This window comes from Piliocolobus tephrosceles, chromosome 16, assembly GCF_002776525.5.
Source record: "Piliocolobus tephrosceles isolate RC106 chromosome 16, ASM277652v3, whole genome shotgun sequence".
Classification (NCBI taxonomy): domain Eukaryota; kingdom Metazoa; phylum Chordata; class Mammalia; order Primates; family Cercopithecidae; genus Piliocolobus; species Piliocolobus tephrosceles.
The window spans coordinates 7797894-7815228 of record NC_045449.1 but is presented as its reverse complement, the minus strand read 5'-3'; the positions used below and the strand labels follow the sequence as shown (position 1 = coordinate 7815228).

General features: G+C 45.4%; 1 long non-coding RNA gene across 2 annotated transcripts; it reads left to right on the top strand.

The window, feature by feature from the left end:
* The first annotated feature begins 11720 nt into the window (after window positions 1-11720).
* LOC113225163 lies at window positions 11721-17333 on the top strand. 2 transcript variants are annotated; one of them, XR_003309785.1, is made up of 3 exons: window positions 11721-11774; window positions 13306-13471; window positions 17276-17333. It is a non-coding gene; the product is annotated as an uncharacterized LOC113225163 (long non-coding RNA). The 2 variants fall into 2 exon arrangements; XR_003309784.1 differs by lacking the exon at window positions 17276-17333 and adding an exon at window positions 13752-13809.
* Window positions 17334-17335: the final 2 nt, after the last annotated feature.

Genomic DNA, 17335 nt, shown 5'->3' with positions numbered 1-17335 from the left:
CTAGTAATTTTGAGGTGCTTTTCATTTCATTTGCATAACATGATCGTTTTATTTCTTCCCTTTCTTTATGTATATCTTTCTTTCTCTTCTCAAATAGCTTTGTCAGAATTTTTAGAGCTAAGTTGAATAGTAGTAATAATATATCCTTGTCTTGTTCCTATTTTAAAGTGGAATAATTCATGTTCTCCATTAAGTGTAATTTTGACTTTTGGTTTTCAATAGAGCCTTTTTGTCATGTTAAAGAGGCAACATTTTATTGCTTTTAGGGAGCGTTTCCATGAAGAATTCCCTCTGGCATTTGCAGAAATAATTATATGAATTTTTTCCAATAATATTATTGGTTATGTGGACAATTGAGCTTTAGTGGGGGATGTTTATAAGTGACAGAAAAACAAAAATGAAAGACAATTTCAAAACAGAACTTTAAAAAAACTATATGTTCTTTCTTTCTTCTTCTTCTTCTTTTCTGAGACAGGGTCTTACTCTGTCACCCAGGCTGGAGTGCAGTGGCATGATGACAGCACTGATCCCAATCTCCTGAGCTCAATCAGTCCTCTTGTCTCAGTCTCCAGAGTGGCTGGGACTATTTTAGTACAATGAGGTCTGCTGTGTTGCCCAGGTATGGAACTCCTGGGCTTAACTGATTCTTGCACCTTAGCCTCCCACAGTGCTGGGATTACAGGTGTGAGTTACCACACCTGTTCCTTTAAAATGTATACTATATTCTGATAGCTAAAATTTTATTTAGAATGTTTGCATATCTAGTAACTTATGAGATTACCATGTAAGCTTTTTTTGATGCTGTTTTCGTTAGGTATGATGATCAAAATCTGTTTCATCAAAGGAAATGAGACAATTGATTTAAAAGGTAATATAGGCCAGGCGCGGTGGCTCATGCCTGTAATCCCAGCACTTTGGGAGGCCGAGGTGGGCAGATCATGAGGTCAGGAGTTTGAGATCAGCCTGACCAACATGGTGAAACCCTGTCTCTACTAAAAATACAAAAATTAGCCCGGCTTGATGGTGCGTGCCTGTAATCCCAGCTACTCAGGAGACTGAGGCAGGAGAATTGCTTGAACCCGCGAGTGAGCCGAGATCACACTATTGCACTCCAGCCTGGGTGACAGAGAGAGACTCCATCTCAAAATAAATAAAATAAAATAAAATAAAATGACAATATGAAGAGCAATAAAATTTTAAAAAGTAAAATTAAAAACTCCATTACCCACGCTGGTCTCAAACTCTTGGCCTCAAGCAATCCTGCCTCAGCCTCCCGAAATCCTGTGATTACAGGTGTGAGCTACCATGCCCAGCCTTTAAAAAATAAATTAATTAATTAAATAAAATATATTTTATATTTTATAAAATTAATTATATATATATATAAAGCTGGGCACAGTGGCTCATGCCTGAAATCCCAGCAATTTGGGAGGCCAAGGCAGGAGGATCACGAGGTCAGGAGTTCAAGACCAGCCTGGCCAACATGGTGAAACTCCATCTCTACTAAAAAAAATACAAAAAATCATCCAGGCGTGGCGGCACGCGCCTGTAATCCCAGCTCCACGGAAGGCTGAGGCAGGAGAATCACTTGAACCCGGGAGGCAGAGGCTGCAGTGAGTGCAGATTGTGCCATTCCACTCCAGCTTGGGCAACAAGAGCGAAACTCTGTCTCAAGAAAACAATAACAATAAAAAAAATATATATATATATAATATATAATAAATTTAAAAATATGTAATACATTTGATATACATTGCTCTGTCACCCAGGCTAGAGTGCTGCAGTGCAATCATAGCTCACTGCAGCCTTGAACTCCTGGGCTCAAGCAATCCTCCTGCCTCAGCCTCCCCAGTAGCTAGGACTTCAGGTGCATACTACCACACTTTGCAAAATTTTTTAAAGTCCAACTTCAAGAGAAATAAAAGAAATAATAAATAAAACTATAATGAGATACCAAAATTGACAAATTTTAAAATGATCCCAGTTGAGGATGAAAAAGGGATACATGGATGCTGTGAGTATGAATCAGCACAACCTTAACATTGTATATAAATACTCCAGTCCAATGAAGCTTGGTGGAGGGGAGAGGATGATAGGGTACAAATGATGTTTAGTCTGTTCTTTCTTGCACTTTTAAAATTTTTATTTATTTATTTATTTGTTTGTTTGTTTTGAGACAGAGTTTCACTCTTGTTGCCCAGGCTGGAGTGCAATGGCATGATCTCGACTCACCACAACCCCCGCCTCCCAGATTCAAGCGATTCTCCTGCCTCAGCCTCCCGAGTTGCTGGGATTACAGGTGCGTGCCACCACGCCCGGTTAATTTTGTATTTTTAGTGGGGATGGGGTTTCTCCATGTTGGTCAGGCTGGTCTCGAACTCCTGACCTCAGGTGATCCACCCACCTTGGCCTCCCAAAGTGCTGGGATTACAGGTGTGAGCCACCACGCCCGGCCTAAATTTTCTACATATATAAAAATATATTACTTTCATAATAAAATATGCATATCCAAATTGAAACCACAGTGCGATACCACTGCACATCCACCAGAATGACTAAGATGGGAAGCAACAACCACCCTGAATGTTGGTGGGAACAGGGAGTAACCGGAACACTCATGCATTACTGGGAGGTGTGTAAATTGGTTCAACCCACTTTGAAAAACCAAAGCTAAATCTAGAGCCACCAGTAATTTCACTCCTAGGTATACCCAATAGAAGTAAGAGCACATGGCCATCAAAAATCCTATACAAGAGGGCCAGACGCAGTGGCTCACGCCTGCAATCCCAGCACTTTGGGAGGCTGAGGTGGGTGGATCACTTGAGCTCAGGAGTGTGAGGCTAGCCTAGGCAACATGGAGAAGCCCCATCTCTACAAAAAAATACAAAAATTAGCCAGGCATGGTGGTGCGTGCCTGTAGTCCCAGCTATTTATGGGACTGAGGAAAGAGGAGCGCTTGAGCGTGGGAGGTCGAAGCAAGAGTAAGCCGTGATCACACCACTGCACTCCAGCCTGGGTGACAGAACGAGACCCTATATCGAAAAAGAACAAAAGAAAACAAACAAAACTGCACAAGAATGTTCACTGAAGTTTTAGCTGTAATATCTTCAAACTAGAATGCCTAATTTTTAGAACTCAAATGTCTATTTTGTTTTTTTGAGACGGAGTTTCACTCTTGTCACCCAGGCTGGAGTGCAGTGGCGCAATCTCAGCTCACTGCAACCTCCACCTCCTGGGTTCAAGCGATTCTCCTGCCTCAGCCTCTCGAGTAGCTGGGATTACAGGCACCCGCTGCCACACCCGGCTAACTTTTGCATTTTTAGTAGAGACATGGTTTCACCATGTTGGCCAGGTTGATCTCAAATTCTTGACCTCAGGTGATCTTCCCACCTCAGAAGGAAAGAAGGCAGGCAGGCAGGCCCAGCGTAGTGGCTCACGCCTATAATCCCAGCACTTGAGAGGCTGAGGCAGGTGGATTACCTGAGGTCAGGAGTTCAAGACCAGCCTGGCCAACATGGTGAAACCTGTCTCTACTAAAAATACACAAAAATTAGCCATGCATGGTGGCACATGCCTGTAGTCCCAGCTACTTGGGAGGCTGAGGCAGGAGAATTGCTTGAGCCTGGGAGATGGATATTGCTGTGAGCCGAGATTATGCCATTGCACTCCAGCCTCAGCAACAGAGGGGGGACTCTGTCTCAGAAAAAAAAAGGAAAGAAAATGCTTCCTGTCCTGAAAAATGTTCATCTTCACACTATAAATGTATATTTAACTAATAAATAGTATAAGCTAAAGGTGCAAAATAGTATACATAAGTGTGAGTCCAAAAATGCAGAAAATAAAAGTGTATAAGCATAGGGGGAAAAAAAAAACCTGTAAGAAGCAGACATACTACTGTATTGGTTTTAGCCCTGGAAATACAGGATATACATGGAAATGATTTCCACTAGTGTCCTTCTCTTCTAGAAATCGAATTGAGACTCGGGTTGAGCCTGCCTCAGTGCTCTCTGAAACCTTAGGCTTTCTTTGTGACTTCTCTTCCGCAGCCTCAAGCAAACAAGCTCATACCAAGAAAATCATCATGAAGTGTGATTGAAACGGTCCTACTGCAGTGGGTTTTCTAAGACTGGAATCCCCCTTGCGGGAACTAGAGTACCTAAATTCTACCTAAAACATCACGAAGACTCTAAAGTGATTGCTTGCGTGGGGGAGGAAAAACGTCTTCTCCACCCTCTTAGATGCTGTTCTTGGAGGACTGTGAATTAAACTGACAAAAGACAGATTAACAAAAGAAAAGATAAACTTTATTCATACACTAGGAACCCACAAAGAAAATGGCTTTGATCCATAACTAAAGATAGGGATTTACAAGCCTATCTTAATAAGGGTAAGGGAGCAGGGAGAAAAAGAAAAAGGCTTCTACTGGAAGAACAAATGGGTTTCTCTAGGAAAGACAAATGTATTTTTAGGAGAACAAACCAGGAGACAAGATGGTTTGTCATCATATTTGCTTGTGGTCTTCTTCATCTTCTTCACAGCCATGAAACTCCTCCAGAGGGCTAGTGGCAGTCTCGCTTCCAGAAGTTTCTGCTTTTAGTCAGAAAAGGGAGTAGTATTCAGACCAAGCCTCTTTCCGCATCTGTTGATTCTCAAATCTTCAGCTCAAAATAATTGTTACGCCACTGTGGTATAATTTGGATCCCTTCCCTTGCATAGAAAGATAATATTTTGAAATATTATTCACTTTTCCCTCTATTTTTCCTGTTAAAGCTTAACCCTTCCTCATTTATCTTTCCAAGTATTCTGAATTCACTGCCTCAGGGAAAATGTGGTACATCTGGATGTAAAAATAATTATCTCTCTTTTTTTTTTTTTTTTTAAGAGACAGGGTCTCATTCTGTCACTTGGGCTGGAGTGCAGTGGTGCAATCACAGCTCACTACAGTCTCTACCTCCCAGGTTCAAACGATCCTCCCACTTCTACTTCCCACAGGTGTGCACCACCACACCTGACTAATTTTTGTATTGATTTTAGAATTGGGGTGGGGGGGTTCACTATGTTGCCCAAGTTGGTCTCGAACTCCTAGGCTCAAGCGATCCACCTGCCTTGGCCTCCCAAAATGCTGAGATTACAGGCGCGAGCCATGGAGCCCAGGAAAAAATTAAGTCTTCTGCTGGCTTTGAAACTTCCAAGATCCAGGTCTGGTGGGACACAGGAAGGAGCCTGGCAAACAGGATGTAAGGGCTGGGCTCTTGGCTCCCAAGACAGAAGAAGACTGAGAGGAAGCGGGTGAATGTGTGCGAAATCCTCTCAACCCCACCCCCAGCATCGGCTGAACCTCAAGGTCGGGGCACAGAATCAGAAACCGGTAAGTTTGGGGAGCCTTGGGGTGGACCCCAAGATGGAGAAAGACCTCAAAGCAGAAACGGTAGAGTGGTGTGCTCAGACCAGGAGACCGGGCAGAGGCCTCCCGGGTCCTCCTGACCCAGCCCAGGCAGAGCAACAAGGGTCTTTGGAGTCCCACGGGGTTTCCCTGAGCCCAGAGGACCACGGGAGCAGCAGATGGAATTTCTGGGCCCCAGAGAAGGACATGGGGATTTCAAGGAGGATCACCTGCCCCGGAGAGGCCCCTGGGATGGGAACACTGGAAAATCAGCAGCAATAGCCTGGAGCTCCGGATGGGATGAAGCGCACACAACCGTAGCATGACCTTGGGGAGAGGCTCCCGCCCTGCGGGCTGTGCTCAGATTTGGGAGGGTTCCATGAAGGTGAGCATAGATGCGTGTTTTTTTTTTTTTTTTTTTTTTTTTTTTTTTTTTTTTTTTTTAGTTTTTATCTATCTTTTATTAAAGACATGCTATTTTGACAAGTAGATTTGCGTTTATTTATCTACTTATTATTTATTTATTTATTTATTGGGACGGAGTTTCACTCTTGTTACCCAAGCTGGAGTGCAATGGTGTGATCTCAGCTCACTGCAACCTCTGCCTCCCGAGTTAAAGCGATTCTCCTGCCTCAGCCTCCAAGTAGCTGGGATTACAGGCGCCCACCACCATGCCCAGTTAATTTTTGTATTTTCAGTAGAGACGGGGTTTCAGCATGTTGGTCAAGCTGGTCTCAAACTCCTGACCACAGGTGATCCACCCACCTCGGCCCCCTAAAGTGCTGGGATTACAGGTGTGAGCCACTGCGCCTGGCCGATGTTCGTTTTAGAAAGATCATGCCAAGTGGGAACGCTTGGAGAGAGCCAGGAAAGAACAGAGGGAGACCAAGAGTGAAGTGGTCCCAATAACCCAGGAAGGAATAAGAGCAGGATGGGAGAAGTGAGGAGAAATTTCACACAGGAAGAATCAGCAGGTCATGGTGACAAACTGTATGTGAGTGGTGACAGAGACAGAGAAAGGGTCTTTGCTGAGATAGAGAAAGCAGAAAAATAGCAGGTTTAGGGAAGGAATCCAGTGAGTTCAGTTTGGGACACATTGATCTTTGTCTATGGGACGATCTAACTGGTAGCTATCAAGTAGGTAGTTCTAATAAACTAATAGAGTGCCCACAACCATTGCACAAGGCTGCCCAGGAACATTCCGTAATAGCCAACACTCCATATTGCTCTTAAGTTGGTGTGTGTGTGTCTAGATATAGCAGAGATGAAGTAGGATGCTGGTTTTTCACACTGCAACTGTTGATATTGAATGCTAGAACCGCAAATAGTTTTGTGAAGATGATTTAATAAATTTTCAAAAATTTAAATATTTCAGCTTTATTAGAATGATTTTGCTTGAATGTTTAATATTTATTAGTTATAACTTGCATTATTCCTCTTTTTTTTTTTTTTTGAGACGGAGTCTTGCTCTGTCACCCAGGTTGGAGTGCAGTGTCGCGATCTCGGCTCACTGCAACCTCTGCTTCCCGGGTTCAAGCGATTCTCCTGACTTAGCCTCCCAAGTGGCTGGGACTACAGGCACATGCCACCACACCAGCTAATTTTTGTATTTTTTTTAGTACAGAAGGGGTTTCCACCATGTTGGCCAGGCAGGTCTTGAACTCCTGACCTCAAGTGATCTGCCCGCCTTGACCTCCCAAAGTGCTGTGATTACAGGCATGAGCCACCACACCTGGCTGTATTTTTTATCTTAATAGTTTAAAATATTTTCAGAAGATAAAGATTTTTAAAATACTAGAAGAAAAATCACTTCTAAAACATGACAATTTAAAATTAAAAGATTCTACATTTCCTTAATTTGCATATTTTGATGTAATTTTGTATATTTTAAATTATTTTTGGTTTTTCTTTTTGGGTTTTTGGGGTTTTTTTGAGACAGGGTCTTGCTCTGTCACCCAGGCTAGACTGCAGTATCATGAACACAGCTCACTGCAGCCTTAACCTCCTGAGATCAAGCCTCTTGAGTAGCTGAGACTGCAGGCGCGTGCCACTAATCCTGACTAATTTTAAATTTTTTGTAGAGAAGGGGGTGTCTTTGTTGTCCAGGGGGTCTTGAACTAGTGGACTCAGGCGATCCTCCTGACTCGGCCTCCCAAAGTGCTGGGATTACAGGCTTGAGCCACCATGCCTGGCCATGTACATTTCAAAAATAATTATCATAGCCAGGCACGGTGGCTGGCGCCTGTAATCCCAGCACTTTGGGAGGCCAAGGCGGGCAGATCCCGAGGTCAGGAGATCGAGACCATCCTGGCTAACACAGTGAAACCCCGTCTCTACTAAAAATACAAAAGAATTAGCTGGGTGTGGTGGCAGTGGGCACCTGTAGTCCCAGCTGCTCAGGAGGCTGAGGCAGGAGAATGGTGTGAACCCGGGAGGCGGAGCTTGCAGTGAGCCGAGATTGTGCCACTGCACTCCAGCCTGGGTGACAGAGTGAGACTCCGTCTCAAAAAAAAAAAATTACCATTTAGATTTTAATTCTGTAGGACATTACCATTACTAGACCATAAATCACATGAAAATCTTAATTGTAACAATACAATTAGTGGTTTTCCTAATATGAAGGCAAGAAAAATAAGTTTTAGGAAATAAATACATAACAATTTATAAATTACATGTGTCTTTATTGTATTACTCTTTCAAACATCATCAACTCATCAACAGAGGTCCCAGAAATGAAGAATAATAACAAAATTTTGATATTTTGATATACTTTTAAAAATATGTTATGAAGGTGTATTTGTCAAAGTAGAAGGGGAGAACTTAAAAAAAATTTTGTTAAATTGATTTACAACTTTCCAGACACTTATACTTTTTTTTTTTTTTTGTGATAGAGACAGGGTCTTGCTCTGTTGCCCAGGCTGGTCTTGAACTCCTGGGCCCAAGTGATCCTCCCACCTCAGCCTTCAAAGTGCTAGAATTACGGGTGCAAGAGTCACCACACCCGACCAGACTTACACTCTTGACCTACCAAGGGCAGGCCTGGTTTCATGTGCCCTGTACACTATTGGCCAGATGGAGAAGGCAGTGTGCAGAGAGCTTGTATGTGGATATTCCCATGGTGAGCATTTCCAGAAGCCATTTGTGTGAACATGGGAGTTGCTCCCTGACTCGTACCTGAGACGGTCAAAGATTGTTCCATTTCCCTTTCCTGTCTTGGTTTCGGTATGGGCACATGACTACGAACAAGGGGCTTCTGGGAAACTTCCTTACTCCTAAGAGAAAGCCATAGAAAGAGATTCTTTTTCTCCTCTGGACATTGTCAAGGCCACCATGTTGTCCAGCTCCAGGGGTCACCATTACATGGGCGCTTTTGTGTGTCTGTATGTGTATGCACAGCCTGCATGGCCATGGGCTTTGTTGCATCTGGACAGAGCCCTGAAACGCCTGCAGCCAGTCTGAGGAGGAAGCTGGTGTTTAGGAGGGAAGGATAGACACAAGAAGAATCTGAGTTCCAGGCAGCGTGCAGGGGCTCACGCATTTAATCCCAGCACTTTGGGAGACCGAAGCGGGTGGATCACCTGAGGTCAGGAGTTCCAGACCAGCCTGACCAACATGGTGAAACCCCGTCTCTACTAAAAAAACATACAAAAAAAAACTAGCCGGGCATGGTGGCATGCGCCTGTAGTCCCAGCTACTTGGGAGGCTGAGGCAGGAGAATCGCTTGAATTCGGGAGGTGGAGGTTGCAGTAAGCCGAGATCGTGCAGCTGCACTCCAGCCTAGGTGACAGAGTGACCACCAAAAAAAAAAAAAAAAAGGAAAAAAGAGCGAGATCATGTCTCCTGTGGGAACATGGATGGAGCCGGAGGCCATTATCCTCAGCAAACTAATGCAGGAACAGAAAACCAAATTCAGCATATTCTCACTTGTAAGTGGGAGCTAAATACTTATGAATACCAAGAGAGGAACAACAAAAAAAAAGTGGGGCCTACTTGAGACTGGAGGGTGAGAGGAGGGAGGGGGGCAGAAAAGATAACTATTGGGCACTGGGCTTAATACCTGGGTATTGAAATAAGCTGTGCAACAAACTCTCAAGACATGAATTTACCTGTTTAACAAACCTTCACATGTACTCCCGAACCTGAAATAAAAGTTAAAAAAAAAAAATACATACACACTTTAAGATGCTGCTAGTGAGAGAATTTGGAGATTTACAGAGAATGTGAGTTACAGAGCATTCCAGTTGCTTTTCGCTTGCCAGGCGTCTTTCTCTTCTCCTTTCTGAGGCCTGCCTTCTCTCACTTTGCTGTCAGCAGCTCTCCTGGCTCTTGCCCAGCCCCAGCTCTCAGAGTATTTCCTGTAGGTCCACAGCAGCAACTTGCCATAGAGCTGGCATACTCCTTTGTCTTCTTACTATTTTCCCTTGTCAGCAACTTAACACAATTTGACATATGTGTTTGGACGAACGGAGGCAGGATGGTGCACTTCCGGGTTCTTCTTCACCACCAACTCTTCCCGTGTGTGCGAGAATGCAGCTGACACCCGGGAAGGTGCAGATTAATCAGGCATGCACCAGGTGATGTCAATCCGAGGAGACCAAGATTTACCTGGTGGCACCTGCGGAGCGCCCCCCTCCCCCGACATGCCCCGCCTATTGCCCTTCCACTCCTAGAAAAGTCCCTCCCAGCAGATGCGCTGGGGGTGGGCATTTGCAGTTTTGCTTTTAGCCTTGCCTACTCGCTGGTTCTTTTGTGCCCACTCTGGTGGTCTTAGAAAAACAAGTCAGTTGGTGCTGAACCCGGGAGGAGACCCCTCCTCAGGGCCCCCAGGGTCCGGGGAGCCTCCTCCTCCTCCTCGTTCCATGCCGCGGACGGACCAGGACCTGAGACCCGCTTCCCTCACTCTCACGGCCTCTCTGGGGTAAGTGCCCTTGTCTCCTCTTTACCTCCCGTGGCCAAAATCCTGCTCAGGTCCAAGGTCCATTTTGAGCCACCAAGTGGCTCGGGTAGACCCGTTCAGGACGGAGACATCCGCCTGAAGGTAATCTCCACTTTGGCTCCATGAGCCTCCAGTCTGTCTCTGCTGGTTCCAAAGGACGCTTTGAAGCCAGGCAGAGATCCACTTCCATTTCCATTATGTCCATTGTGTCGGTAAAGAGGAAACAAATGGGAAACCCCCAGTCCAAATTTCTAAAGAGCACCCCCTTAGGGTGCCTCCTAGCCAATTTAAAAACCTTACAGCTCGAACAAGACCTTAGGAGGAAGTGGTTAATTTTCCTTTCCACTGTGGCGTGATCGACCTCAGCAATTTCTGCCAGCAGCTAGGCAAGTGGTCCGAAATTAATTACGTACAAGGCTTTTGGGCCTTAAGCTTTCGTCCCTATACTCCTCCTTCTCTCCACCCCCTCCCTTCCTGCCCAGACTCCTCCTTCCTCCTCCTAATCTACTAGTAATCCACTCGGTCCCATGCCTCCTTCGGGGCCCCCAACTGGCTGTCTTGAGTCCCCTATCTCTGCCCACACCCTCCTACAGTGTTAGCACCTTTGCGAGAGGTGGCTGGGGCGGAGGGGGTAGTCAGAGTACATGTCCCTTTTTCATTGGCCGATCTTTCCAAAATTGAGAAGCGTTTAGGTGATTTCTCAGCTAATCCTACCATATACATAAAGGAATTTAGACACCTTTGTCAGGCCTATGACTTAACTTGGCATGACCTCCAGGTTATCCTAGCCTCTACCCTAAACTGACTGAGGTTCTAACCCAATATACCCGGTTAGATCCGGCCTCCCCCACAGGGGCCACCATTTTGGCATCTTATTTCATTTCTCAATCAGCTCCTGACATTCGTAAAAAAAAAAACTTCAAAAGGTAGAGGATGGTCCTCAGACACCAATACAAGACCTAGTTAAATTAGCCTTTAAGGTCTATAACTCCAGAGAGGAGACGGCAAGCTCGCCTTGAACAGAAGGTTCAGCTCCTAGCAGCGGCTTTACAGCCCAGTCGTAACCCCAGGCCAGAGAGCACCCACCCCACAGACTCCAAGGCCACAAAAGGAGCTTGCTATAAGTGCGGCAAGGCAGGACACTATGCCAACAGGTGTCCACAGGGTCCCCGAGCCCCAATGCAGCCTTGCTATAAGTGCAAGGCATCAGGACATTAGGCCAGTGAATGTCCTAACCTTCGTCCACCAGCAACCCCCTGCCCTGCTTGCCAGCAGGGAAGACACTGGAAGTCTGATTGCCCCACCCTGAGAACAGGTGCTGCGTCTCCACGTGACCCCCTTTCCCAGGATCCTGGGAGCTCCTTCCAGCTCCTACATCTGGACGACGACAACTGAAGGTGCCGAGACTCGGGGACCCCCATCACCCTCGCCGAGCCGCGGGTAACTCTCCTGGTAGTGAGTAAGACAATTAATTTTTTAATCGACAGTGAGGCTACCTATTCTGTTTTGCCGTCCTTCTCTGGACCTAGCCTTCCATCCAATATCTCTGTAGTAGGAGTAAGGGGAAAGCCATCCACTCCACGAAAAAACTCCACTCCTTAATTGCTGCCTGGCCAACAACTACTTTGCACACTCCTTCCTCATTCCCAGCTAAAAAGGGCCCCTACCGAAAGCAATCAGTGGAAATCAGTTTGGCTTTCCCCCACTCGCCTCAAACTTACTAAATTTTCTTAACTATCTCATACTCCCCAACCTTGCCAGGACCATCCTTCTGGGTTTTGCCCATATTCCAACAAATGCTTCCATTCCTCATTCCTATACTAATACTGTGACTTATTCTTCATCCATACGTCCAAATACCAACCATGGGCCCCGACCTTAAAGACGCCCCTTAACAGCAGGAAGTAGCCAGACAGACCACGGCGCCCCTTTATCACTATTATCAATAAAAGGTTGGACTGTTTGGACGAACGGAGGCAGGATGGTGCACTTCCGGGTTCTTCTTCACCACCAACTCTTCCCGTGTGTGCGAGAATGTAGCTGACGCCTGGGAAGGTGCAGATTAATCAGGCATGCACCAGGTGATGTCAATCCGAGGAGACCAAGATTTACCTGGTGGCACCTGTGGAGCGCCCCCCTCCCCCGACATGCCCGTGCCCCACCTATTGCCCTTCCACTCCTAGAAAAGTCGCTCCCAGCAGATGCGCCCGGGGCGGGCTTTCTCAGCCCCCACTCTTGTCCGGACTGTATTAGAAACTCCACCCCCCCCCCCCCCCAGCTCCGGTCCCTGAAGCTAGATGACCAAAGAATGAATTTGCAGTTTTGCTTTTAGCCTTGCCTACTCGCTGGTTCTTTTGTGCCCACTCTGGTGGTCTTAGAGAAACAAATCAATATGCATTACATATATTTGGATGTTTTGTTTTTCTGAGGGATTTTTTTTTTTTGGTTGTGGGGGGCGGAGATGAGGTTTTGCCATGTTGCCCAGGCCTGTCTTGAACTTGTGGCCTCAAGCTATCCTCCTGCCTCAGCCTCCCAAAATATCGGGATTATAGGCACGAGCCACTGGGCCCAGTTCTTTGCTGATTCTTTAGCTTTACATAAACAGTACATGTACATTTTCTTCTGCAATCTGCTTTTCCCACTCAAGATTTGTGAGATTCATGCATATGGATTGCATGTAACTGTAGTTCATCCATTTGTACTGGTGTGTGGTATTTTATTATATGAAACTACCATTGGCAACAGACATTCGATTGCTTGCAGGTTTTTGCTACGACATTCTTGTCTTCTGGTGCATACGTGGGCGAGAGTTTTGCAAGAGTTTTTCTAGGGCACATCCCTGGGGTGGATTTAGTGTGTCATAGGGTGAATGCATCATCACACTTACTAAGTAATGATAAAATGTTTCCCGAAATGGCCTACTTATCCTTTGCGGTTCTCTCACCAGCAAAGCCTAAGTTTCGCTTCTATTTCTCCACATCCTCAGCGACACTTGATATACTCGGACCTTTCACACGTTGCCTCACTGATGGTGCGAAGTGATGGATCACTTTGATTTCAGCGTGCACTGCCCTCCTTCCTAATGAGGCTGAGCATCTTTACCAGTGTTTACTCCTCCGGATGGAGCAGTCTGGCGCTTCCATTGAACTCAGGTACCTTTCTCTTTGGCTTCCTTCTTTTTCTGATCATTTTCCTTCACGCTTTTCAGGAAGTAGTCTCGGCTCTTAGGGTGCTTCACGTGCTCAATATGCACATTAATTCTCTTGGCAAGAATCTTGCCCTTGTTTGTTTACAACAATGCCAACAGTGTGGTGGGGAACACTGCAGACTCTTCCAGTTTTGCCATGGTGACACTTGTGGGCATTCCTTTTTGAATACTGCCCATTCCCTTGATGTCTACAATATGGTCTTTTTTTTTTTTCCTTGAGACAGAGTCTCTCTGTGTCACCCAGGCTGGAGTGCTGTGGTACGATCTCTGCTCACTGCAACTTCCACCTCCCAAGCTCAAGTGAACCTCCCACCTCAGCCTCCCGAGTAGCTGTGGTTACAGGTATGCGCCATTTTTTTTATTTTTGGTAGAGATGGGGTGGGTAGAGACAGGGTTTCACCATGATGACCAGGCTGGTCTCGAACTCCTGGATTCAAGCTATCCGCCCACCTCAGCCTCCCAAAGTGCTGGGATTATAGGCCGAGCCACAGCACCTGGCCTACAATACTGCCTTTCTTTTTTTTTTTTTTTTTTTTTTTTTGAGACGGAGTCTTGCTCTGTCCCCCAGGCTGGAGTGCAATGGCGCGATATCAGCTCACTGCAAGCTCCACCTCCCGGGATCATGCCATTCTCCTGCCTCAGCCTCCTGAGTAGCTGGGACTACAGGCGCCCGCCACCGCGCCCGGCTAGTTTTTTTTTTGTATTTTTAGTAGAGACAAGGTTTCACCATGGTCTCGATCTCCTGACCTTGTGATCCACCCACCTCAGCCTCCCAAAGTGCTGGGATTACAGGCGTGAGCCACCGTGCCCGGCCAATACTGCCTTTCTTATAGATTCGCATGTATATGGCCAAAGGAACAGCTCCATGTTTTCTAAAAGGCCTGGAGAACACAGATTGGGTGGCCCTCCTCTATCTATCCTTTTGTGTGTGCCATTTTGGTGAAATACTGGAAGATGATGCCTCCGGCTGATAAAAAGCAATTTAAATGCTCCACTTAAACTTTGTGTTCCCACCTTTATTTTTGCCATATTTCTTTCTTGCCAGCTCATCAATGCATTTAAGATTTTTAAACAATACATTTTATTTAACATTTTTTTGGTATTTCAGTAGGAAGGTCAGTCAGGTTATCTAGGTCCACTTCCTGCTAGAAATACAAGTTCAACTTCCCTTACTTTTTAGCAACCGAATAATGCATTAAAAAATTTGTCAGCGGGCTGCGGTGGCTCACGCCTGTAATCCCAGCACTTTGGGAGGCCGAGGCGAGTGGATCATGAGGTCAGGAGATCGAGACCATCCTGGCTAACATGGTGAAACCCCGTCTCTACTAAAAATACAAAAAATTAGCCGGGCGAGGTGGCGAGCACCTGTAGTCCCAGATACTCCAGAGGCTGAGGCAGGAGAATGGCGTAAACCCGGGAGGCGGAGCTTGCAGTGAGCCGAGATGGCGCCACTGCACTCCAGCCTGGGCAACGGAGCGAGACTCTGTCTCAAAAAAGTGTTTGTTGAACAAGGCAGGTAGCAAATAAAACACATTTTAAATATTTTAAAAATTATTGTCATACTACCGGGATCTAGTTATGATTCAGCAGGAGTTATCTATTCAACCATACTTTCAGAATCAGAATTTTCTATTATTTTTTAAATCATTACTGTATTTTCTCCTAGATATTTGTTCTGGATCCATTTTTTTTCTATTGTTTCTTTCATAATTTACATATTGGCCGGGCGCGGTGGCTCAAGCCTGTAATCCCAGCACTTTGGGAGGCCGAGACGGGCAGATCACGAGGTCAGGAGATCGAGACCATCCTGGCTAACACAGTGAAACCCCATCTCTACTAAAAAAAAAAAAAAAAAAAAAATACAAAAAACTAGCTGGGAGAGGTGGCGGGTGCCTGTAGTCCCAGCTACTCGGGAGGCTGAGGCAGGAGAATGGCGTAAACCCAGGAGGCAGAGCTTGTAGTGAGCCGAGATCTGGCCACTGCACTCCAGCCTGGGTGACAGAGCGAGACTCCGTCTCAAATAATAATAATAATAATAATAATAATAATAATTTACATATTTTTTTCCCTTTTGTAAACTTGGAGATTTCCTCCAATTTTTCTTCTAGTTAATATGCATGATTTCTAGTAGAGTCCATTCTGCTTTTTGGTGTTTTCTAACCCCAAATTCTTGTTCTATGGCTGCATCTTTTTCACACCAACTTTCATTTTCCAATAATAATGCTGACTGGAATTGAAGTTCTTTCCTTTTTCCTACATTAACTGTTTTGTAGGAGCTCATTAGTTCAATTGTGTAGCCTGGACGAACTTACATATATCCAATGCATCTTTTCATTATCTGCACATTCACTACTAATTATTGGCATGGGTTGTCTCAGCAATCATTAGTTTTCAATTTCTCTGAGGAAGGTCCTACCCTGTGTAGGGCAGACTGCTAGTTGTCTGTCAAAATCCATTCTCTCCTTCCTCCTGAGTTCCTGCATAATAATAGTCATAGCTGCATACACAGCAGCCCAGCTAGGCTACATTTCTAAGTCTCTTGCAGTCAGGTGTGATCATATGATCAAAGCCTTGCCAATGAAATATGAGCAAAACTGATACGTGGCATTTCCAGGTATGGGTGTTAAGACATTGGACATAGCTCTTTGCCTTGCTTGTCAGCTGGGAATCCTAAATGACAATGATCTTGCTTCAGCCACACAAATAACAAGAGTGCTCTAGGGCAGGGGTCCCCAACCCCTGGCCACCAATCAGTAGCGTTCCACAGCCTGTTTAGAATGGGACTGCAAGGCACGAGGTTAGCAGCGGCCAAGCAAGCAAAGCTTCATCTATATTTACAGCCGCTCCCCATTGCTCACATGCATTACCACCTGAGCTCTGCCTCCTGTCAGATCAGTCGTGGCCTTAGATTCTCATAGGAGCGTGAACCCTATTATGAACTGCACATGCGAGGGATCTGGGTTGCACGCTCCTTATGAGAATCTAATGCCTGATGATCTGTCACTGTCTCACATCATCCCCTGATGGGACCATCTAGTAGCAGGAAAACAAGCTCAGGCTCCCACTGATTCTATGTTATGATGAGTTGTATAATTGTTTAATTACAATATAATAATAATAGAAATGTACAATAAATGTTATGTGCTTGAATCATCCCCAAACCATCCACACCCCTGTCTGTGGAAAAATTGTCTTCCACAAAGCCCGTCCCTGCTGCCAAAAAGGTTGGCGACTGCTGCTTTAGGGGACAGCAGAGCAATGAGATGGAAGGAATCTGAGACTCTAAGTGACCACACAGAGCAGGACTGACTCCACTGCTCTGGACCATAACCAGGGAAATGAACTTTGTCTAAAAGTCAGTGTATCACTGGGTTTGTTATTAGCCTTCACCCTAACTAACTCCACTGCCAGGACCTTCCCCACTCCCAACTATAACAGCTCTGAGAGTTCTTAGGAGACAAAGTCCCAGGTCAACCCCTCATCTACACCCTGTGAAACCTGAGCTTCAAGAAGGCTGCACCCACTTTCTCTGCAAGTGAGTTTTTATGAACTCTTAAAATCTTTCATTCCCCTGCTCCCAGCATATTTCCACCATGATCATGGAGGAAAAAAGTGGGGACTGCTTGACTGTGGGTTTTCTCTTCCTCCCCGGTCTCCTTGATGGTCTTCAGATTTTAATGTGGATATAATATATACAATTTTATTTATTTATTTATTTATTTATTTATTTATTTATTTATTTATTTAGATGGAGTCTTGCTTTGTTGCCCAGGCTGGAGTGCAGTGGCGCAATCTCGGCTCACTGCAG